Source organism: Peromyscus maniculatus, chromosome 15 (assembly GCF_049852395.1).
Source record: "Peromyscus maniculatus bairdii isolate BWxNUB_F1_BW_parent chromosome 15, HU_Pman_BW_mat_3.1, whole genome shotgun sequence".
NCBI classification, from domain to species: Eukaryota; Metazoa; Chordata; class Mammalia; order Rodentia; family Cricetidae; genus Peromyscus; species Peromyscus maniculatus.
Window position 1 is genome coordinate 72,696,231 of NC_134866.1, and position 23,548 is coordinate 72,719,778.

At 45.5% G+C, this 23,548-nt stretch overlaps 1 protein-coding gene across 1 annotated transcript in view; it reads left to right on the top strand.

Moving 5' to 3' along the window:
* The window catches only part of Lhfpl2 (LHFPL tetraspan subfamily member 2), a 159,672-nt gene that overhangs the window by 74,793 nt on the left and 61,331 nt on the right, over positions 1–23,548 (top strand). The window contains exon 2 of the mRNA XM_042261643.2: positions 4,330–4,388. The gene's annotated coding sequence lies outside the window, so the exon portion shown is untranslated. The remainder of the gene's footprint in view (positions 1–4,329; positions 4,389–23,548) is intronic.

A 23,548-nucleotide genomic window follows, 5' to 3' on the forward strand; every position in this document is an offset into this window, starting at 1 on the left:
CACATGCACGCACACATACGCACACACACGCACACACATGCACACACACGCACATGCACGCACACGCACACGCACACACACACATGCACACACAAATGCACACATTTTTTTTTTAATGTAAAGAGAATATTCTGTTTTGAAGCCCAGATTGTTCTATGTAATAATTTTGTGACCCAGTTTAAACTGCTCACCTCCCTCCTCTGAAAGGTAGGAAGGAATAATAAGTGATGTGCGTCTCCACCCACACCACAATCCCCTTTTGTACACAGCCTGGCTCAAATGAGAAACTGCGCTGGACGGGGCCCTGGTTATCGGCCAGGGTGGCTGGAGCGAACTAGCTCAGGTTTCAGGAAAAGACTCCCTGGTCAAGGACAGTTCCTCAGACCTTCCCTCTCTGTGGCTTCTGGGATCACCAACAGCTGCCTCTTAGCCACCCCGAGACAGACAAGCTGGACCACTGTGGGCAGCTCTGTTTCTTACTGAGTTCCTTTCTCATTAGGCTGAAATTTATCCTTGTAACTTCCCAGGGCAGTTTTCACTCTTCAGTTCTAGTTTTACAGAGTAACGTGAAGCAGTTCGGATTTGGGGCATTTCAAGCCTTAGCAATCTGTCCGTGAGAAAGGGGTCTCACAACGCCGCTTCCTGTTTCTCACAGTTCACTACGGTCAGTGAGTGCTGGTGCCCGTCTCGTGAGGGCCCTGCATGGGCACAAATGGCAACTCTTGTTTCTCCTCCTGATGCCCGGAAGTGGTACAGGGGGCCATGCAGCCCAGATGGAGATGAATGGAAGTACCAACCTTTCAACTCCTGATGTGAATAACCACGGTGGTTTTCGTGTTATTTACGATGCCTTCTGGTATAAACAGTGCCCACAATTATTGGGCTATAAATAGTTTAAGTGGTTGACCAGACCAATAACATAGAAAAATGTAGGTGAGAGAATGGTAACTAATGAAGACGGATAGTTTCACTGTCTGTGCGAACCTGTGTGTTTAATAGCCTGTAAGTGAAAAGACACAGTTGCGTGTGGGATAATGAAAAAATGGTGACATGCAGGGTGTCCATGCCCTGGTGTGACGGTAAACCGTGAGAGGGTTTCAGAGTGTCTTCCCAGTGAGCGAAGGCATCAAGCACCCGCCACATGGAGTTGCATTTTCATTCACAGAAGGTACACAGAGGTGAGCTGCTGGAGAGCCAGCGCTGGCCGAGGCGTACAGTGCCCTGTGATCTGTCCTGACTCTTGCTGCCGGTTGGCAGCGTGACTTGCAGGATCGGACTGTGCTCCTCAGAACCATTATTTCCCTCCACTTGAAAATGAGCCTAAACTTTTCTCCCCTTGCCTGTGTGAGTTTTTTGGGGGGATTAAAGGTGAAAATCGTTTTGGATCTTAGTCTTAACGCTGCTGCTTTGGGGTCACCTAGCTTTTGGAAGTTTCCACAAGCCCCTCCCTCTGTTCCTCATCTAGAAGGTGGAGGTGGTACTAATGCCTCTCCCAGGGTTTTTGTGAGAGGTAAGTGAGTTAATTCCCATGTAGGATGTAGAACTGTGACTGGCCGTTAATGCCTTAGTATTCATTATCTGTTGTGAACTTTTGAAGACTACATGACAATGTGTGTTTAGTGTCCTGTGTGTTTTTGTTTTGCATTTAGAACTTATTTATAAAGGATAAAAATAACATATCACCTTGAGGAGCTGAAGCAATGGCATGTCAGTTAAGAGCGTGTACTGCTCTTGCAGAGGAACTGACTTTGCTTCCCACGTCAGCCTCATAGCCTCCTCTAACTCCAGCTCCGGGGAATCTCTTCTAGCCTCAAGAGACCCTGCATTCAGTTCACAGACACTTACACACAGAAATACACATGTAACTTAAAATAAAATATTTTTAAAAAGAGACAGATACACATAGACATGTGACCATTAAATAGTCACACAGGGCACACACACACACACATGCACACACACATACACACATGCACATACACACACATGCACACACACACCACATACACTTACACATAACACACACACACACACACACACACACACACACACACACTCTTTAAATAATATCAGCATCTTATTTACCACAAAGAATTAATGGGCTTGACTAATACTTCTGAGCCTCTCGACTGGTTAAACATATATGACTTTACCATGAGAATTTAGTTATAACACTGAGGATTTGCTCCTAATTATCTTCTGTCTTTGGAGCTTTGGGTTGAATGGATTTATTCTAGGAATGCTCTTTGTGAATTTAGGAAGCTGTGGGTGGGAATCAGTGACCCACCCAGTCTTCTCTAGTAAGTACTATTGTGGTCTTGAAACTTTGACCAAAGCTTGGCTGGTATCATATTTAAAAGAGGGAATTCAAAAAATGTATGTGAGTTTTAATGGTACTAAGATTGTAGTACTTCTGTGTCTCATTTAGATTTTAAGGAGTATAAAATGTTGATGAAGGCCTCCACTTTCCAATGGCCCATTCATAATAGCCGTAGTGGTTTGTTTCACAGAAGGCATATCCAGATAAACATACTGGTGATGATTTGCCATGACTTCCCCTAATAAAGTGGTGGGGAATGCTTAGAATGTAGCTAGCAATTAGCTTACAAAGAGCCATTGAGTAAAGAAAAAACTTAAAATCTATTATAGCTAAGGACTTTATAGATGCAAAATTATTTTATGTATTTATTGTTTTACTATGGGAAATCCAGGTTACTGTACAGTATCTTCATTTCTTAGCTAAAATTAATTTTTTTCTTTTAAAGAACAATTTACTTGCATTTTCTGTTTGTGAGTATTTTACTTGCATGTATGTTTGTGCAATACCTGTAGATGCCAGAAGAGGGCAGTGCATCCCCTGGAACTGGAGTTAGAGGAAGTTGTGAGCTGCCTTGTGGGTGCTGGGAATCAAATCCTGATCCCCTGAAGAGCACCCAGTGCTCTTAACTGTTGAATCATAGTAGTGCTCCAGCCCACTAACAAGAGGCCTTTGAGTCACTACTGGCTCTTCGAGCTCAGGAACAGTTTGGATTAACATGGGCTTTGCTGATATTCATCTAAGCTGGATATAAGCATGGGTGTTTAAAGCTCACTATTACAGATTTTCATTACCAACCCCATTTGAAAGTTTGATTATTAGAAGGGCATATGGACTTCCCATTTCCTTGTTTAGTGGTACAGTTGAGGTTGTGGAATATTTTGTTTGATCACCCCAATATGAAATTCGGTGTATTTCTTCACTTCTGGTTATATATTAAATATTTCTTGAACTCTAAATTCTTAGTTTCTAAATATTTACTTTTATGCAATATTATAGTCCTACATAACCTTTTTATTTTCAGATGGAGAAATGGGTTGTAACTATGCAAAGAGAAGAAATGAATGCTACCTGCTAGCCATTTGATTTTATGGAAGTTTTGCATTAAGGAATGCCAGGTTTCTGTCTAGGGATGTGATACATGTGCTTGGCAGAGTAGAGAGCAAGGTGTCAGGAGTAAAACAGTCAGTGACGGGCCACGACTCCGTGACCCTGGGTCTATGTGATGCAGGAAAGCTCTTTGCTTTAACAACAGATTCCTCATTTATTAGCGGGCATAGTTGCCTGGGAAGGTTGTAATATGGTAACAGCATAAGAGGTATAATACATTTTCTAAATCTATGATATTTTATTTTAAAATTTCTTCCATTTATGTTTAATGTGTCAGAGCAATGCTGGACAGATATTTGGAGAATCTAGGTTTTCTAAATGTATTTCTAGACATACCGTTTTCTAAGGGTTACCTAAAAGACATTGAAATGATCAGAAGGAATATTTGATTTCTAAATTTAAATATTTCCTTCCAGTATTTTGCTATTATGGTCTGACTGTTCCTTTTTCCATTTTCCTAGTTTTTTTTCTTTTTAATGTTTTTTTTTTTGTGTGAATTTAGCTTTAAAATAAGTTAGTGTAGCTGGTTAGAATAGGTAACTCATGATTTCATACTCTTTCGTTAGAGTAGCGGTTAGGATAGGTAACTCACAGTTTCATATTCCTTTTGTTGGTCTCTGGCCTGCCTTGTCTTGCATATAAAGTGGTCTTCTTTGCACATGCATTTTGAAGTTTGAGGGAAGGGTTGTGACTTGGCGCATGGGAACTGCACATCTCCCACTGCCCCTCCCCACCCAGGATGAGGGGCCTGTGTCTAATTCTAGTTGCACTGTTGATGTGGGGATCAGTATTTGAAGAAGCACCACACCTCTTAATGAGATATAAAATTGCACGGCGGGTTTTCTTGGTACTTTAAACAAATATCTAATGGTTTGTTCAATTTGTTTGGCTTGTCTCTGCAGGTGGTGCTTTTCTGAAGTTGCTCATCGAGACGTCTCAGCATCGCTGCAGAGAGAAACAGGTAAATGATGTCAAAGGTCCTCATCGTTTGCTTCTCTCTGTTTTCTTTTCAAGGCAGTGTCTTGTTCTGTAGCCCGTGTAGTCTTGACACTCACAGCAATCCTCCTGCCCCAGCCCTCTGTGTGCTAGGTGGGGGCCGTTGTCCCCAGCTTGATGCTGTTATTGTTGGAAGTGTTTTCCAGGTGGGAAGCATTTTTGAGAAACGGATAGCTTTTCACATTTTGGGACCTCGCCTGGCATCTTTGTTACTTTTCTGTTGCTGTGATAAAAACACCATGACCAACGTGACTTAGAAGAGTTTTATTGGCTTACAGTGTCGGAGGGTTAGAGTCCAGGCTGGAGCAGGGAAGACATGGCGGCAGCCCTAACAACTGAGAGCTCACATCCAGATCTGCAAGTAGGAGGCAGAGACCCAAGTGGGCCTGGCGTGAGCTTTTGAAACCTCGAAGCCCCAAGGACACACTTCCCCCAAGAAGGCCACGCCTCCTAATCCTTCCCACACAGTTCCACCAACTATGGACCAGGCCTTTAAACATACAAGGCTATGGGGAGCCTTCTCATTCAATGCTCCACGCCCGCTAAGCACTAGTTCATTGGGCTTGCTGTACCACTTGGGCAGCATCAGCCATTATCACGATGGACTTGCTTCCTGAAGCTGAATGAACAGCAGTGAATTGAATTATTCTAAATTTTCTCCAGTTTTGATCTGCTTTGTTCTGTTCCTGCTCAGGAACAAATTTTGGAGATCTGTATTGTGGGGACAGCCTTTCCTTTTTAGCCATCTGGACTTTTCTGTATCATTTCTCCCAGAAAGGGGAAGTAGATGTGGCCAATTTAAATAACCCAGATTTATTACTTGATGATCACTCACACAGAGGGATTGCCAGAAAGAAAGTTGGAAATGATTCAGTCGCAAGTGATTAAAGATTGCGTAGATTTTAATTTATGAAGGTCACCTTTGGAAAATATTAGCAGTGGAGGTTGAATATTACCCCCTGCAGTATAAATTCAGGAAAATCAAGGCAACTAGCTCAAGATTGCTCCAGCTATGTTTCTCAGACAGGAGAGGCCTGTTCACCTCAGTTCTCCAGGGCCCTGTTAGTGTTATAACCTTGGCAGTGAGCTTAGATCAAAGGAGCCAGGGCATGGTCCAGATTCTTGTCCTCCTGACCAGTGTCTCGTAGGGTCTGCTGCACACAGAAGGTTTAGACAGTGCATCCCTACAAATACCATCCCATTTGTAGAAAAGCCATTGCTGTGGTTTATAGATTTTGAGACCAGAAATATTTTCCCATGTTCCATTTTGGAACGTGAATACTGACTTCTCAACTGTTACCCAGTTCTGCCAGTAGTGCTGTTGGGGAGATGTGGACTCTTTAATGAGAACTTCAAACACTTGTGAGTTATGAAATAATTTGAGCAGCAGCCTTCTCATGGGAAAACAAGGGCTAGGTGGTGTCCTGGGCCGGGTAAATGTTTGCCCCTTATCAAACTGCTAATCTTTAAATATATCTGTTCCGTATTTGTTTAGTGGAGATGAGAGAAGCTGATTTTTCTATTAACACAAATTATTAAACCAGGCACGTTAGTAGATATGAGTAACCATAGGAGGTGGAGGCAGGGAAGAAGAGAAGTTCAAGGCCATCCTTGACTACAATGACTTAGAAGCTAGCCTGGGCTACTTGAGGGCCTGCTTCAAAACTATACACACACACACACACACACACACACACACACACACACACACACACACACATATATATACATATATATATATATACATATACATGCATACATATATAACATGCTTTCCTGTGTGTTAAAGAGATTTATTGTACAGAATTTCATTCATAAACCTTAGAATTTAGCTAGTGATGTCAGTCAGATCCAGAGGTCACATCAGCCAGGTGATGGGAGCGGGCTGGGGATGGGCAGTGAGGCCTGTGTTCACTCCTCACATTCCACAGGAGAATATGCTCACCAGGAGGGGTTCCGTGCTGTGAGGAACCAGCATGTTTTCACTCTCTTCAGAGAGACCGTCTGCATGAGTTCTCAGGAGCGGGAGCCAGACCGGGCTGCCTACCACGCAGGGCGTCATGTGAAAACCCTGGCTAAGAGCCCCACGTTTTCCACATGTTCTGCGGTGGTTTGGTTTCCCCACTGTGGGATGTCACCCTGGATCCCTGCCGGGCTGGCCCGTTTAATCCCGCTCCGGGGAAAAGCCAGTTCCATTTTTCAGTGCCTTGGGGAGCCAAGTCCTGTTTGCCCTTGAGATCCCCTCCAAACCAGCCTCCCCTGTGCCCTTCATGTTAGTTTTAGCTGTGTGAAATCATCTGAGACCAGCAGTACAAACGCCATCAGTCAGACGAGAACCGCCATTCGGGTCAAAAGGACATCTGAATTGAGGAGAAATGTGGCCCTACTTCCTGTTTCCTGCAGTCTGTCTATGTGGTAGCAGGCATCTCTTCAGCAGGAAGAATAATTGCAGTCTGAGGCAACTCTGGGCATCACCTGTCCTCAGCATCTATCCCCCTGCATGGGACACTCATGGGCTGGAGTCCCAGCTGAGGGGCCAGGTGGCTCTGTCCCCAAGGCAGGATTCTAACCTCCTGAGCTCCACCTCTGTGCTTGGGGATGGCCTCTTCCTTGTCACTGGTTTGGGAGGTTGACGGAAGTAGATAGGGGGTCGCATGTGTGGAGACAGTCAACCAGTGTGCCCTACCTGGCTCCCTGCCATTGTGGAGAGTTGCTTGGATGTGGAATCTGAGAACCGACTCTCCCAGCCTCTCACTGACTCTTTGGACAAACTTTTCACCTCCCACAGCTCCTTGGTAGAGAGGCAAGGTATCCCTGCTCTGCTCCTGCCCTGCGGGAATTGTGGGAAGGCTTTAAAGAGGGCAAGTTCAAGTATGTGGTTAACATCTGAGGGCTTCTCTTGGCAGCCCTTAAAAAAAAAAAAAAAAAAAAAAAAGAAAGTCACACTTTCTGGGCTTGAATCCCTGTTTATAATTAGCTGTGTAACCTTGACTGAGTTTGTGTCTCAGGCTGCTAGGAAGGCATCGAGGTACTGTATGTATGCCGAGCGGGGTATAGGGAACCGGAACCGACACCTAGTGACTCTTAAGAACAATGCTCATAGGGACATCATGGCGCAGGAAGGTAGGAGGAGGCGTTCCGAACTGTCCTCAGTTTAAAGTCCCGTGCAGTACCTGGTCGTGCTCCCTGGGCCCAGGGAAGACAATCTGGATAGATGAAGAGCAATCACACAGGGAACCGCTGTCTCTGGAAATGGCACGGGACCCTTGTTTTCCTCCTGATTGGAATCGAGTGAACCAGCGGAACCAGCCGAGTGAAAGTGCTCAGCCCGGTGCTGGCCCCCATGGTAGCCACACCCCACGCTCAGCCGCTGAGCCCTTGAAAATGGCCAGTGCCACGGAGGCACTGAATTTTTTAAATTTTATTCAGTTTTCATTGTTTTAGAAGTTAGAAAACTGATGGTTCTTATGGAGAAATCTTTCAGTGCCTTTAGAACAACTTGGGAACCTGGATCTGGTTTCTCGACTGTGAATTTTGTGACGAATGTTTCCTTAGCTGGAAGGGTGGCTTTTCCTTGTGTGCTTTTAGCTGTTAGACTACTGATGTCCTAAACTTGCCGCCGCACAATGTAGAACTCATTTACATAATCAATCTGGAAGTAGCTGAAGGGAGTAGAGACGTGTTTATTTAGTAAGCCAGGGTATGACAAATTCCTTACTTTACTAAGTGTGAACTGAGCCAAATACATCATTTCCGTGATAATGATAGTCATCTTCATGGTTTCAAAAAGGCCATCAAAGTCATGAAATACACAGGAGTTTTAAAGTTCTGATTTCTCTTTTATTTCTTTTAATAATTTAATTCTAAAAAATTTAATTATTTTATATTGTATGGGTTTTTTGAATTGCATATAGATCTGTGCACCATTTTTTGTGCCTGGTACCCAAGGAGGCTGGAATTGGGCATCAGGGCCCCTAGAACTGGAGTTACGAACATTTTTGAGCCACCATGTAGGTGCTGGGGATCAAACCTGGGTCCTCTGGAAGAGAAGCCAGTGCTCTTAACTGCTGAGCCACCTCTCCAGTGCCCTCCCTCGACTTTTGTTAAGTTTGAGTTAACAACTTGGTTTTTTATTGATAAGGACCTCTGGCTACAAAAGCCTCCTAGGGACTCTCCCTTCTTTCCATGACAAGCTTTCCTGGACAAACTATAACGTTTAAGAGGAAGGTCTGAACCTTTTACAGTGGCCCTCAACCTTCCTAATGCTGTGACCCTTTAATACAGTTCCTCATGTTGTGGTGACCCCCAATCATATAAGTATTTTCATTGCTACTTCATAACTAATTTTGCTACTGTTATGAATCATAATTAAATTTCTGATATGCAGGGCATCTGATATGTGACCCCTGTGAAGGGATCATTCGACCCTCAAAGGGGTCACAACTCATGGGTTGAGAAAGGCTGTTTTAGGATATCCTCAGTAATGTAGGTGCCTGATGAATGTCAGCCAAATGATGGAGGGGTGGTGTTATCCATACATCGTAGGGTACCCAACATTACTGCCGGATCCACACTATGTGCTCAGTGAATGCTGGGAAGTGGAGGGGTGAGTGTGCACTTGATGTGAGTTCCAATTCATAAAAGAGTTTTGCTTTGTTTTGCATTGTATTGTGGTCCTGGAGAATCAAATCCAGGGCCTCATGCATGTGAAGCAGATACCAAGAGACCTGTATTCCCAACCCTATGAAATGGGTTTTAGAGAATGACCCATTTAAAACTTGGGAAGCCATAAAGGTTTTCTCAAGCAGAGAAGAAAGTTGAACACTAGCTGTCTAGCTAAAAGCCATGATGTCTGTGTGTGGATGACGTCCCAGTAGGATGATCCGTTGTTGGAGCCCAATGCAGAAGGCAGGAAAGCAGGCAGGAAGTGCCCATGGCTAGAGACAGAGCGCAAGCAGGGTGGGCGGGGCCTCAGCTAACTGCCGAGCACAGGCTAAGGAGGCAGGAGCCAGTGGGTTAGCCAGAGATAGGCGCAGAGGTAGGGATGTGGCATTAGGAGAGTTGGATTGCCATATGCTTCAAGTGCAGTGGACAGTTAAAAAGAAACCTCGTGTTGTGACCTCAGATCTTGTGAGGAGGAGTAGAGACAGTAGCTGCTTTGAGGAGAGGAGGTGAAGCTGGAGGCTTAAGAGGAACCCTGTGTGACAGTGAACGAGACCCATCTTCCTGCCTCTGTCACAGAGTGCCCATCCTCCTGTGCTCTGGGACTCCGTCTGTGGATGGTTCCTAGAGGACCGTGCCCCCCTGCCCCATGGGATTATTCACAGGAATGCCATGGTTCTCAACAAAGGATAAAACGGTATTGTTTCCTTGTAGTTGAACATTGAATTTTTTTTTTCCCAAGACAGGTTTCTCTGTGTAGTTTTGGTGCCTGTCCTGGATCTCACTCTGGAGCCCAGGCTGGCCTTGAACTCACAGAGATCCGCCTGGCTCTGCCTCCCAAGTGCTGGGATTAAAGGCATGCGGCCCCACTGCCCAACTTTTTTTTTTTTTTTTTTTTTTTAAATCACTGTCTTCAGGCATTGCAGCAGGCAAATAACCAAAATACCAGCAGGAGCATCCTCAGGGAACAAAGGCCCTTGATTCCAGTCCAGTATGATGGGGAAGACCTGACAATGTGTCATGTTCCTGTCGCAGAAGTGTGAGGCAGAAGCTGGTTTACAACAAACACAGAGAATGCAGGCAGGAGCCTTCAAGGGGCAGGCGTGTCCTTCAGACCACCTTTATTGATTGACCTCCTATTGCCAGGCCCTACCTCCTAATGGCTCTGTAGCCTTCCAGATGGTACTGCCAGCTGAGGATCGGGCACTCAAAACATGAGCCTGTTGGGGAAACTTCAGATCCAAACCGTAACAGGAGGTAGCCAGACTGATCGGAATGAACATGCACAGGGCCGGGGGAGAGGCAACCTCTCATAGTGACCATAAAACATATGAATGATTTTATATGAAAATGATTACCATTGCCAGATTCTTAATTTGTGGCTGTGGACTGGAAAGACACAGTGGAGGGTGGTGTATCTGTAGATGCTTTTATTTCTTTTTCTTTAAAGAAATCATGTTTTTATGCCAAACCACAGCAGTCCCTGTTCACCACTATAGAGGGCAATACCTTGCCTCTCAAGTTCCTAGATCCTGCCCCATAAATCCCCTCTCTGCTCACTGGGGATTTGTCGTGACTCCCTAAGTGAAACTGACTTCTTCTGAATTAAATATTGATCTCACCTGCATCTCCATTTGGACCAGCTCCATCACCACCGTAATGTTTTTATAATCTCTCCCTCTCTAGGGCTCCCTGCTGGGTAAACCACAAGTCATTCATTCAGTGGTACTCTCTTTCCAGGTATGCCCAGCACCAGCATTCCCAAATCCACAGACCAGCCACTCACTGCATGTCACAAGCAAGGGTGCCAGACACTGTAAGGAAAACTCTTCAGGCCAATTGGCAGTCTTGGGTGCATGGTTCGGTTTACCTGATTTTGATGCAAGTTACCGAGGCACACAACCAAATTGTGTCAGGCATCCTTTTCCTAACCCCAGGTCAGGTCATCATCGGCTCTCCATGTTAGGAATCCAGTGTGATTTGCTGGTCCCCTTGTTATTCTTTTTACCTGAGTTATCTATTGTTCCATTTTATCAATAAAGACTTGGGAGCCAGATGTTGGGGTGAAAACCTGCTAGCTCAGAGAGGCAGAGAAAGCACCTGGCTGACCTCCTTCCTCCGTGTCATCCCAGAAAGAGTTTTCTACAAAAACTCCTCCAACTGGATGTCCCTCCCTTCTACTTCCTGTGCATCTCTCTCCATGTCCTCCTGACTCCCTCTTACTCTCTATGGCTTTTTTCTTGATAATCTTATGTTCACTTCTGGTCAACTGGCTGCTTGCTCTTCCTCTAGACCTATGGTTGACTTTATTTAATCCTGTTTAGAGCAGAAAGTTCTTTGGATTAAAGGCACGTGCTAGGACTGATCCACACCATAGCTAGAAGTAGGTTTCTCCAGTAAACAGAGCAATCTCGGGTTCACAGTATGATCACATATCTCACAACACTTTGTTGTCTCTGGAACTCAGAAGTCTTGTCTATGTTCAGACTGTTCCACTGATACAGGAGAGTGTACTCCAGTCTGTTTTCTCTTAATACTATGGAGCACCCATGGATTGGAAAGACAATGTAGAGTAGTGATCACATGGTTCCATGGACTCCTCATTTTTCAGCCAGAGTCACCAGTCCAGGGTCATATATATCCTCCATCAGGTATTTTGAAGGCTCCATCTGGACATTAATGAGTATTTGGGTGAATCGGGGCATTGCAGAGAAAATAATGTGGTAAACCCTGCACAAATACGTTGTTTTCTGACTACTCAAGGTAAAGATAGATTTAACCTGCTCAAGGGTCACCCTTCAGTTTTCTTTGGTGTCACAGAACACTGAGGTACACTCTTGAAGCCCAGCATCAACCTTCCACTGTTCCTGTTATGGTTGGACTAAAACTGCCAGGTGATATTTGTGTGTGTCCGTCCCCACCTTTCCAGATGACCCGTGTTCATGCAGAAAAGCAAAAATGTAGGACAAGAAAATCCCCTGGTTTTTAGGGGTTGCTGTTAGTGGCCAAGTTCCTAAGAATATCTCTGCTTTTGTTTTTTTTTTTTTTTTTTTGGTAATACTTTATTTTGATTTTTAATTATGTGTGCACATGTGTGGGTGTGTGCACACGAATGCAGTACCCACGGAGGCACTCAGAAGAGGCTCTCAAATCCCCTGGAGCTGGAGTTGCAGGCATCTGTGCGAGGAGCTGAGCTCAGGTCCTCTGACAGAGCAGAAAGCTCTCTTTTTTTTTTTTTTTTTTTTTTTTTTTTTTTTTTTTGATTTTTCGAGACAGGGTTTCTCTGCGTAGCTTTGTGCCTTTCCTGGAGCTCACTTGGTAGCCCAGGCTGGCCTTGAACTCACAGAGATCCGCCTGGCTCTGCCTCCCGAGTGCTGGGATTAAAGGCGTGCGCTACCACCACTCGGCCAGAAAGCTCTCTTGACCACCAAGCATTTTCTTAATTATTGTGATTAATGGGGGAGGGCCTAGTTCATTGTGGGTGGAGTCAACCCTGGGCTGTGGTCCTGGATTCTATCAGAAAGCAGGCTAAGCAAACCATGATGAGTAAGCCAGTAAGCAGCACCCCTCCATGGTCTCTGCATTAGCTCCTGCCTCCAAGTTCCTGTCCTGTTTGAGTTCCTTTCCTGACTTCCTTCAGTGATGAACAGTGATGTGGAAGTGTAAGCTGAGTAAAGCCTTTCCTCCCCAAGTTGTTTTTGGTCATGGTGTTTCTTCACAGCAATAATAACCCAAACTAAGGTAGTCACAGAGTTGAGCCCTTAATCTGCAAGCAACTTTACATTTAGTTACTTTGGGGAGGAGGGTACATCGTTAGTGTTTTTCTGTATCCTAAAAAGGTTCTTATTTAAAAAAGCATTTTAAGCTGGGCAGTGGTGGTGCACACCTTTAATCCCAGCCCTCGGGAGGCAGAGGCAGGTGAATTTCTGAGTTTGAGGCTAGCCTGGTCTGTTCCAGGATAGAGTGAATTCCAGGACAGCCAGAGCTGTTACACAGAGAAACCCCATCTTGAAACACAAAAACAAACAAACAAAAAGGCATTTTACTAACTTACTATTTCATCCTATAGATTTAAGTCAGTTTAAGCTTCTTTTTGACATTTGCATTTTTTTTGCTTTTTAGCCATTAATTTATAAGTTGAATATCTTTTTAAAATTAGCATTGCTCAGTTATGAAAATGTTTCCAGGAAAAATTAGGCCTTAGTTGGTAGTATAAAAGGGTTTGTTTTATGACACACTGATCAATAAGACATTGAATATAAGGTGAGAACGGTATTTTAATTTTTGCACGTGTGTTTTCCATAAAACTATGTTCAAAATAGGCAGCATCTGGGTCTGGCCCATGTGCCGTAATTGGCAAACTCCCATTGGGTAACAGGTGGGAGGGTGGGGAAGCTGGAGAATACAGGTGATGGCCTTCATTAATACCTCTCCCTTCTCTTCACCTGGCTTCCTGGCTGCCAGTGTCAACCCTCTCACAAACTTTTGGGTTTTTTAAAGATTTATTTATTTATTATGTATACAGTGTTCCACCTGCATGTATGTCTGCATGCCAGAAGAGGGCACCAGATCTCATTATAGATGGTTGTGAGCCACCTTGTAGTTGCTGGGAATTGAACTCAGGACCTCTGGAAGAGCAGCCGGTGCTCTTAACCCCTGAGCCATCTTTCCGGCCCCAACTTTTTGTCTTTAATGACGGTCAGCGTTAACTTGTTTTTCATAAACTGAATAGCCCCGTGTATTTTCTCTTTTGTAAATGGTTCATGTTCTTTCAACCATGTGCCACTGTCATTTATGATAGTGATAACTGTGACACTTGAGATCCGACAGCATTTTCCTAAGATATAGAGCTTGGTTTATATTGCCTCTCAGAAACTGTTAGTGGCATATAGAATTGTCCTGTATTCAGGGGGAACTCTGGTGTGGACAGGTTAGAGAGTTCAGAGTTCTTGTGTGGCTTCTTGGCTGTAACTGCTAGCACAGGGAAAGCCAGTCCTACGCGGGAAGCACCCCTGTCCCATCTCACAGACCTCACGAGTACCTGTTCCCACCGTCACCTGCCCTCGTATTTGTAACGGCTGTGTTTCCGGGCAGAGGGGTGGAACTAAAGAAATGTAACACGCTGGCTCTCCGGAAGGACGTGTTCATAGACTCTAAAGCCCTTGCCGGCTTTTCTCCTCATTTCTCTCTCCTGTCCGCTTGGACGGCTCCTTGACTCCTCAGCCTTTGGCCCCTTCTGTCTGCGGCGCCCTGGCACTCTCGGATGTAGCCCGCCCTGTGGCCTGAGCTGCCACCTACAGTCTGGCTCTTCCCACACCGTCTCTCTTCCGGACTCCGGACGTACAGAGCCAACTGTGTGTGTTCCGTTCCCCCAGTGTTCTTCCACTGCCTCTCCTAATGCAGTGTGCCCCCAAATTAACCTCCTCTCCCTCCACCTGCACCTCCATTCCTCCACCTTGCTTCATTTCCAGAAGAAATGAACAAAAGTATGTCTTCGCAATTAAAAGTATTCTAACCAAACAGGTGAATCAGATTTCTTCAAAATATACTGAAGCTGGAATTTTGCAAGTTGTGCTATTTCAATGGAATCTGTGAACTTGGTGTGTGCGTGTGCATGCATGCGCACACACACGCACACGGAGGGCAGTTTGATGTTGGGTATCTTCCTTGATCTTTTCCTACCTTAATTTTTTTTTTGAGACAGGGTCTCTCATTGAGCCTAGAACTCATTGACTTGGATAGACAAATGGCTGGCAAGCCTCAAGAGTTCCCCATCTATGCTTCCTCAATGGTGGAGTTATAGGAGGATAGCCACACCCAGCTTTTTATGTGAGCATTGGAATCAGATCATACTGGGGTCTCCAGGTTGAGAGGCAAGTACTTCATAGACTGAGTCATCCTGCCCCAGGCCCTGCGTATGAAATTTTTATATGAAGTAAATCCTTAACTACTAATTTACCATTTATAGAAACTTGAATTTTTTTTTTAAAGCAACTTGGTTAGTTTAAAATCGAATACACCCTGAATTGTATCTGGTGCACATTAGTGAAGTGAGAACCCTCACAGCACTCCCTGGTTAGAAGGCTTTTGCCTTGAGGGCTTAACAGTTTTTTTCTTTGAGTCTTAATTATTTCCATATTCCAGTATGTATTGTTTTGGTCGTACTGGAATTATCCCTTATTAGCTAGGTTTTTTTTTTTTTTTTCAGTTTACCTCCCAGGGATCTCAGGCAAGAAATACAAATATTTTCATAAGATTCTTTGAGGGAATAAGATTAATAGTTTTGAGAATGAAAATATGGTGACTTGTCTCCTAAGGATTGGAAGACTTTATTAAGATAGCAAAATATCCCTCCCCAGGGTAAAGGCTTTTGTATTTTTTAAAGGGCTTATTGGAAATATGGTGCTGGAAAGAATAAACGGAAATTTAATCCCACAAAGTTGGAAACGGCCCCTGAAATCCAATCTGCTTTAGAACACACAGAGCAGGCCCGTTCCCAGAGGTTTGAGACAGTTCATTTCTCTTCCTAATGCTGCCAGGATGGTTATAATGGTGGCACAGAAAGGTCCCTCCAAGGGGACATGGCGTGGCAGTTTTCATGAATGAGACTGTTTTCTGTGCCTCAGGGTAGGGCATCTTGCAGGCAGCCTTCCTCATTGTATCAAGTGGCTTGAGATCCTTAAATTGAAGTCTACTGGTCCCAAAATGGGAAGGATGCTCTAAGGATTCTTAGGAGAATCCCTAAGAGGTAGTGTCTTAGTTAGGGTTTCTATTGCTGTGAAGAGACACCCTGACCATGGCAACTCTTATAAAGAAAACATTTCATTGGGGTGACTCGCTTACAGTTTCAGAGGTTCAGTCAGAGCATGGCTGACTGCAGGCAGATGTGGTGCTGGAGCTGAGAGGCCTACATCTTGCAGGCAACAGGAAGTCAACTGACTCACTGGGCCATATCCTGAGCATAAGAAACCTCAAAGCCCGCCTACACCTTGACACACTTCCTCTAACAAAGCCACACCCACTCCAACAAGGCCACACCTCCTCATAGTACCACTCCCTGTGAGATTATGGGGGCCAATGACATTCAAACTACCACAGGTAGCCAAATGATATTCGCAGAGGACAGACTGCCTCAGGAGCACATGGGGACACAGTCTGAGCCTAACACATCAAACACTGAAGTGGCAAGGCTGAGTGGGGGTTGGTGTTTCCTCAGCCCTAAGCAGCCTTCAGAGAGATAACAAGACCCACAAGGAAATTACAACATTTTTCCAAGCACTCAGATCTGGAAGAAAACAAAAATCCGTCGGAAATGTGTGGCCAGCCAAGTCTCAACACAGACTTGATGACTTGGGGGGAATTCCTAGGGAGCAGAGAAGGTGAGTGGACCTTAAAAGGGATCCCCTGTGCTGTAGGTGTAGACTCCCTGCTGTTACACTCATGTGCAGGCCTTGTAGATGCATCTTAACATAGACGGGGTCTCCAGTAGCCTGTTGGTTACTGTCCTTCCTGTCGTTTAGAGGACGAGGGTGAGATTGAGGCTGTAGATATCTAGTCATTTTAGCCTGTGGTGTGATGCTGGGTTAACAGACCATCGAGTGCCCTTGTCCTTGAAGAGCTCCTGATCTAGCCAAGGGTGCGTAAGCCGAGATGTCACCCTGGTAAACCGGTTGGTTATACTGGGGACAGAGGACAAATCGATGAATTCTGCTTTAAGTCACCCCAGACTGGTGATGTACAAATTGGGTCTTGAAGATTTCACTAGGAGATGTCAGGTAAGAAATGAGTGTGGGTGGCCGGTCACAGGGGGGTGGAAGTTCGGAGTGTGACAAGGAAGCAGGGTTTGGAGGGACTTTGACAGGATGTGTAGGGGGGCAGCCGAAGTCGTTTGTGATTGTCCTGAGCACCATGCATGTCCCTGCAGGTGTCCACATAAATATGTGCACTGTTTGTGGCTGGACTGTTTGTGTTGACTGATAAGCACGTCTCCAACATTGATGTGATGACTTAGGTGCATGGTGATGATGGCCCATAGAGCATCCACTGGGGTTACCAGTAAAACCTTTTGGTAGTGATATGTTTTGTACCTGGTGGCTGGTGAGTGATCTGTATGGCTGTGGGTGCCTTCCTGAAGGCATGTTCATGAAGGTGCTCAATATTAGATAGAAACTATCACAGTGTACATTTCCCATGTGATTTCTGTCTCTACAGCAAATCTCAGCTGTTTAATATTTTGTTAGTATTCAGCCATATTAAAAGACCTATTGTTTTTTTTTAAATGTATGTGTCTGTATATGAGCTTGCATGACTTTACAAGTACCACATGCGTGCAGGAACCTGAAGAGGCTGTTAGATCCCCTGAAACTGGAATTACAGGCTGTTTCGAGTCCCCGATACAGGTGCTAAGAACGGAACTGGAGTCCTCTGCAAGAGCAGCGGACTGTACACTTTTAATGGCTCAGCCATTTCTCTGGCCCCATATTCACCTGTATTTAATAGCATGTAGGATTAATGGCTGGGTTTCTTAACTCCTCAGCTGTAGCTGTCTCTCAACCTCAACGGCTGTTGGTGCTGCTGACCATGCTCTTAGAATCTCATAATGTATGGATTGGGGAAGGGAACAAAACCATACACCAGAATTAAGTGTTCCCTCATATTCCGCTACCCATTTCAGCCCCTTCCCTTGTCTCTTTATACCTTTCCTTACCTGACAGAATAGCTAGATGCCTTAGGGTTAGAAACTCAATGAGTGGTGTCCAGGATGTGGGGCCGTTGCTAGAAATGATGAGGAGCAGGAGCTGAAAGGGACCTCTAGATCCCTCTCCAGGCTCCCTAAGAATGGTAGATCACATCCCATCACTCCAACACTTGGGCTGACAGAACTCTTGCTACTTAGATTAAAAACTACCTGTAAGTTGGGGATGTAGCCCGGTGGCGAAGCGCTCGCTTAGCACACACCAGTCCCTGGCCTCTGTCCAGGAACCACGGCAAACAAACCACTGCACAGATGTTGTGTTCATCCAGTCTCACCAAGGCCCTCAAGTGACTGCTGTAGGACAAGCAGCCACCTTGTTTATGTCCTAGCCTGACCAGGGCACTCAAAGGTGCTTTCCCTCACAGGACTCCTGACTTCCGCTTTTATCGTCGGTGGAGTGTTGTTTTCCCATGGAATTCCCCGTGCCTCTTTAGATTCACTTTTATCCCAGCATTTGAAATTGCAGTTCGGCTTTCAGGATGTGTTTCCGTGATGATTTCACAACACAAGATTCAAACTCTTAAGACTATTTTACACCAAAAAATATGTGTGAAAAATGCCTTGAGTAATGTGGCCACTGACCACTGTGTCTTGGAATGAATCACTGTCAGTTACCGAATGAATATGGGAATAGTTAATTCTAGTAAATTGCTCCAACAGCCAGATGTGATGAGATCCATCTCTGTTCTATTCTCAGGCACTCTCTTGAACATAAGAGTGAGTGCCAAAGTAAATACGATACTTCCTCAACCTTGGATTTGGCACCCAATAATTCAGTGTGCTTTTGGGCTGTGTTCAGACAGCCTCCTCCGAGCACAGGGACATGGCCCTTGAATTTGAGGTGACTGCCCTTCACCATTCTGGCCCCCAGTGCTCTTGTGACGACAACCCAAGTCTTGATTTGATTGACTTGACTCTCTCTACCATGGTCTCATGATGGGTATAGTAATCATTTCTTCCAACAGCATGGTGGTTATTGAAGGATGTACCAACTGAGAAACCTGGTTCTGAGGATGGACAAGAATTTTCTTTTCATTTGGGGGTAAAATGTATGGGAGGTACAGGCTGGCAGAAGTCTAGAATTCCTGACCAAGCTTTCTAAAACAGTACTCTAGGACAGTGTCTTTCTCTGCACTGTAAACATGTCTGTTAGTGATTGCACAGAGTGGATGGATTTATCTTTATTGCAGGACTGTACAGGGATTTCAGCATGTGCGTAGCGGCTCTTTGAGGTTTTTGAACTGAGATCCCTTTGGTCGCAGAGGGACCGTGACCACATCCCACAACTCATGTTGTTTGGACACAGTCAGGGAATACTGACATAAGGTTGATTTAAAATGCTAACAGACTCTTTTTCCGCTCTTCCCATCTCCAACTAGCTGGTCTCATGTCCCCACCCCTGGATTCTGGACTAGCCTTCTGACTTCATGGATACATGTGACAGAAGTACTGTGTTAATGCCACAGTCACAGTCTCCATGACGTTGACATCTTCTGCTTTTACCCTCTTGAAACACAGCTGAGACAATGTGACAAGGATGCTGGCCTAGACCCAAGAGAGGATGAGGAGAACGTATTAAGAGACTACCTGTGGGTATAGGATTGAAGCTTCCATGGGCCTTCTAGAACAGTGGGCCTGCCTGATGGTAGGCCCCAAGCAAGTCTAGGTCAGACCAGCAGCCAACCAAGAGAACCATGATAAAGCATCGCTCTCTGAAGCCACTGAGGCTAGAGGTACTTTGCCATATAGCAATAGTTAATGGACACCCTACCATAAGTAATAACACCCACTAAGAGCTCTGAAACCAGACAGAGGAAAACAAAATATGTTTCAAAAAAATCTAATCTGATCCTTTCTAGACTTCTCTGGTTTTAAAACTAAATTTCTAGACAGGGGTTTTCCTAAGTCTAGTGAATAGTTAACAAGAACATAACATGTTTGGCATGTAATGAACAATGCAAGAAAATGGCACTTAAACCCAGAGTGAGTGACCCAGCATAGCTGAACTCATACTGGCTGGGAAAGGTGGGAGGGGACTTCCCAAGACCTGTGACAGCTACCTGTGAGGGTGACCAGTGTCATTTACAGCTCATTCATACAGCTTGATAATAGGACTTCTGCGGACATCCGACCCACTGAAATCCACCCCATCCGCTGTCCAGCTGTCGGATATGAGACTTTCCCAATGTTCCCGCCAAGAGCGGGCTTCATTATCCCTGACTCCAAAGGAGCAGAGCTGATTAGCAGATGTCCCAGGGGGGACTGTTTTTAGTAGGCACCTGGTGAGATGGAGATTAGAGACGGCATGGATGGGTAGCCAAGCCTGGCTAACGAGGGTCTGGGCCAGCAGCACCAGGTCCTTGGACATGACCTCTGATGTTTTCCTTGGTGCCTGAGGCCAGGTGGAGATGGCTAACATGGAAGTCCGGCGATGGCTGAGTCTCCTCAACCAGGGGTCCATAAACAGTTATATCGAGACCCTGAAGCAGTCAAGCCAGAGGACCTGGCAGTTGTACTCAGACCAAGCTGTCTGGGGGTGAGTTGGGAAGAAGCAAGGAAGACCCGGGAATCATGGGAGTTGGAACTGGAAAAGGCTCACTTGGTCTTGAATCATCTTCTATCAGTGGCCAGACCTTCCCCCCTGGGATCCCCCTGGAGCGCTCTGTAAAATGTGTTTTCAAGTGACTCAGGCTGGGGAGTCTTCCAGTCATCCCTGGGGAAGGAGAGCAGCCTTTTCTGAGAAGGCAATATTTTCCTCACGATTGGTTGGAATTTTCTGTCAGTTGGCTCCAGGCCTCGTCACTCCTGGCTGGTCTCCCTCAGACCACCCTGAACAAGCCCGTCCTCTACCTCTTAGATTCCCACACTTAAACCCATGACATGCTTCCGCTGAGCTGCAATTAAGCCGGGAGGAGGGGCCTGCTTCCTGGCCTTGTGTTTTCTGGAGTAATGACTTTCCCCAGCTGCCTCAGCTGTCTGCTCCCTGCTCCGAATTGCCATCTGATTTTTCTGTCCCTGCTCCACTTCACGTGTGGAGGCTGTACCGGGTTGATATCACCAGCAGCATTGTGAGGGGTGGATCTTCCACCAGGAAAACCGCATTTTTTCCTGAAAACTGTTTGGATTTCTTCTGTGAGCTTTTGATAGACTCTGTTGACCTTGGTTCATATGCCATTACCCAGTGTTGACAAGGGACTATCAGTGGAATATGGCTGCTCAAGAAGCCAATAACGATGACATTGTAAGTCATACACACAGGTATTAAACACTGATCCTGGGGAACTTGGTGGGGGGGGTATGCTATAACTCAGTGTGTAGTCAGTTAAAAAAGAAAAGAGGGGGTGTTGATGTGTCTGCCCAGCTCACAGCCATGTTGGGGATGTTTAGGAAGTAGGACATAATAATGGTTTGTGGGTCTCCAGCTTTATGTCGCCAATGAAGGGAGGGCACTTCAGTGCAGGCTGGGTGGAGTGTCTAGGCCATGGGATTCATGCTGGATAACAGATTTAAACCAAGGTTTTTCTGAGCATGTGCTACGGAATGGTCCAGGTCCTATGGGCATTTTAGGAGGTACATGGAAATGTGTCTGGGGAAGGAGGCCCCTTTGCAGCCCCCTGCTTTTCAATTGGTCCAGCTCTGCTTTCATCTGCTTCATGTACAGAACCAGGCTGGCTTGTCAGATTCTGTTTGATAAATAGTGTTCCAGGCTTAAAAGGGAAGTTTGCAAACCACAGGTTCAGAGGCCTGACTTCTAGTAAAAACAAACACACAGAGAGAGACCTCTTCAGCCGGGCAGCTAACGATTACATTTCTGAGATCCACATAGATCAATCCACAGACATTTGGGAGCAGCCAATGCAAAGAACTAAACAAATGCGTGGTCCTGTGTGACTGCTGTCGCCAGGAAGCTCCCAGCTGGTGTAAACAGGACATGCAGGCTGCAGACCTTGGAGGACCAAGTGAGACGGCTGTTGTGGTTGTATGCACAGGCAACTCGCTGTGTTGTCTGGTGGAAGCACCAGCAAACGTCAGCGTTGAGGTTGGTGAAAACCGTGTGATGGACAGTGAGATTTACTGAGCGCTTGCTGTGTGCTGGGCGCCGTGCCTGGGATGCTTCCTGTATTCTAGGAAATGAAGGTTCTGTTACGGGTGGGAAATGGAGGCGCAGAGGGTGAGGGATTTGCCCCAGATTTGTCGTACAGATGATAGAGTAACGGAGCTGAGGCTGGGTTCATTTGGCGTGACTCGATTCCCTTGAATGGTCTACTACATTGCATCTGTTAATTCTCATTTTAAGAAAAACACGTTTCCTTGAATTCTTTGATAATTTTATATATGTATATCCTGCTTTCCTCCCTAAATCCCCCTACATCCACCCCCACTTCCCCACCCTCTCCCAGCTTCATGTCCTCCATTTTTATTCATAACTTACCAAGTCTGACTTGTATTGCCCATGTGCTCATGAGTGTGGGGTCATCCACTGGGATGGGGTCAACCTATGGGGCCACACCCTTAAAGACAACGGACTCTCCTTCCCCGAGAAGCCACCAGCTGTCAGTATCTCCTCAGCAGGGGGGTGGGGCTCACGATCCGCTCCCTGCTCCATCTTAGAATGTGTACCGGCTTGGTCTTGCGCGGGTCTTGTGTGGGCACCTTCTGCTGCTCCGGGTCCATGAGTGCCCCGTGTTCCTGTTTCACTGCGGTCCTCCCCAACCTTTGGCTCTTCAGATCCTTCCTCTCTTTCTTCCTCAGTGGTCTCTGAGCCTTGTGGGGAGGGCGTGCGTTAGAAATATTGCATTTGTGGCCGAACACTCCACAGATATGTATCCATTGTACTGACGCCTTAAGTTTTATTTATTTTTAATTATTTATAAAATGTTTCATACAATATCTTTCTACCATATTCTTTCTCCTCCCCAAATTCTTCCCAGGTCCTCCCCACCTCCTTACTCACCCAACTTCATGTCTTTCTCTCTCAAAAATAAAAAAAAGCAGAAAAAAAATAAAATAATATAGAAAACACCAAACAGTAACAACAACAACAAAACCCCACAAAAACCATGGAGTCTGTTTTGAGTTAGCCAACTACCCCTGAGCCTGAGGCCTGGAGAGGGTTGATAGACCAGGGTCACTCCTTTGGAGAAAACTGATTTTCTCTCCCATGAGGTATCAATTACAAATAGCTTCTCGTTGAGGGGTAGGGACTTGCTGCCCACTTCTCCTTCTCTGTGTTGGGATGTTGTCTGGCTTGAACACGGTCTCTGTGAGTTCAGCATTGCATCAGCCTGTTGTGTTTGGAAGACTGGGTTTCCTTGGAGTTATTCACCACCTTTGGCTCACACAGTGTTTCTAACTCCTCTTCTGCATAAATCCTGAGCCTTGAAGGGAGAGTGATAAAGACATCCCATTTAGGACTGAGTGTTCTGTTCCAAAGTCTCTCACCCTCTGCATACTTTCCGGTTGTGCGTTAATTCCCGTCCAGTGCTAAAAGCTCCTTTGGTGAAGGTTGAGTGCTGCCCTGAGGGATGCACTTGAACTCATGGGCACAGGACAGGACTTTGAGAACAGGACACTGGCAGCACCCACATTGAGATCAAAAATTAATAAACGGGACTTCACAAAGCTGAAAAGTTCCTGTGCGACCAAGGATACCATCATTTCATGCAAAGCAGCATCTTACAGGATGGGAAAACACATTATACCAATAG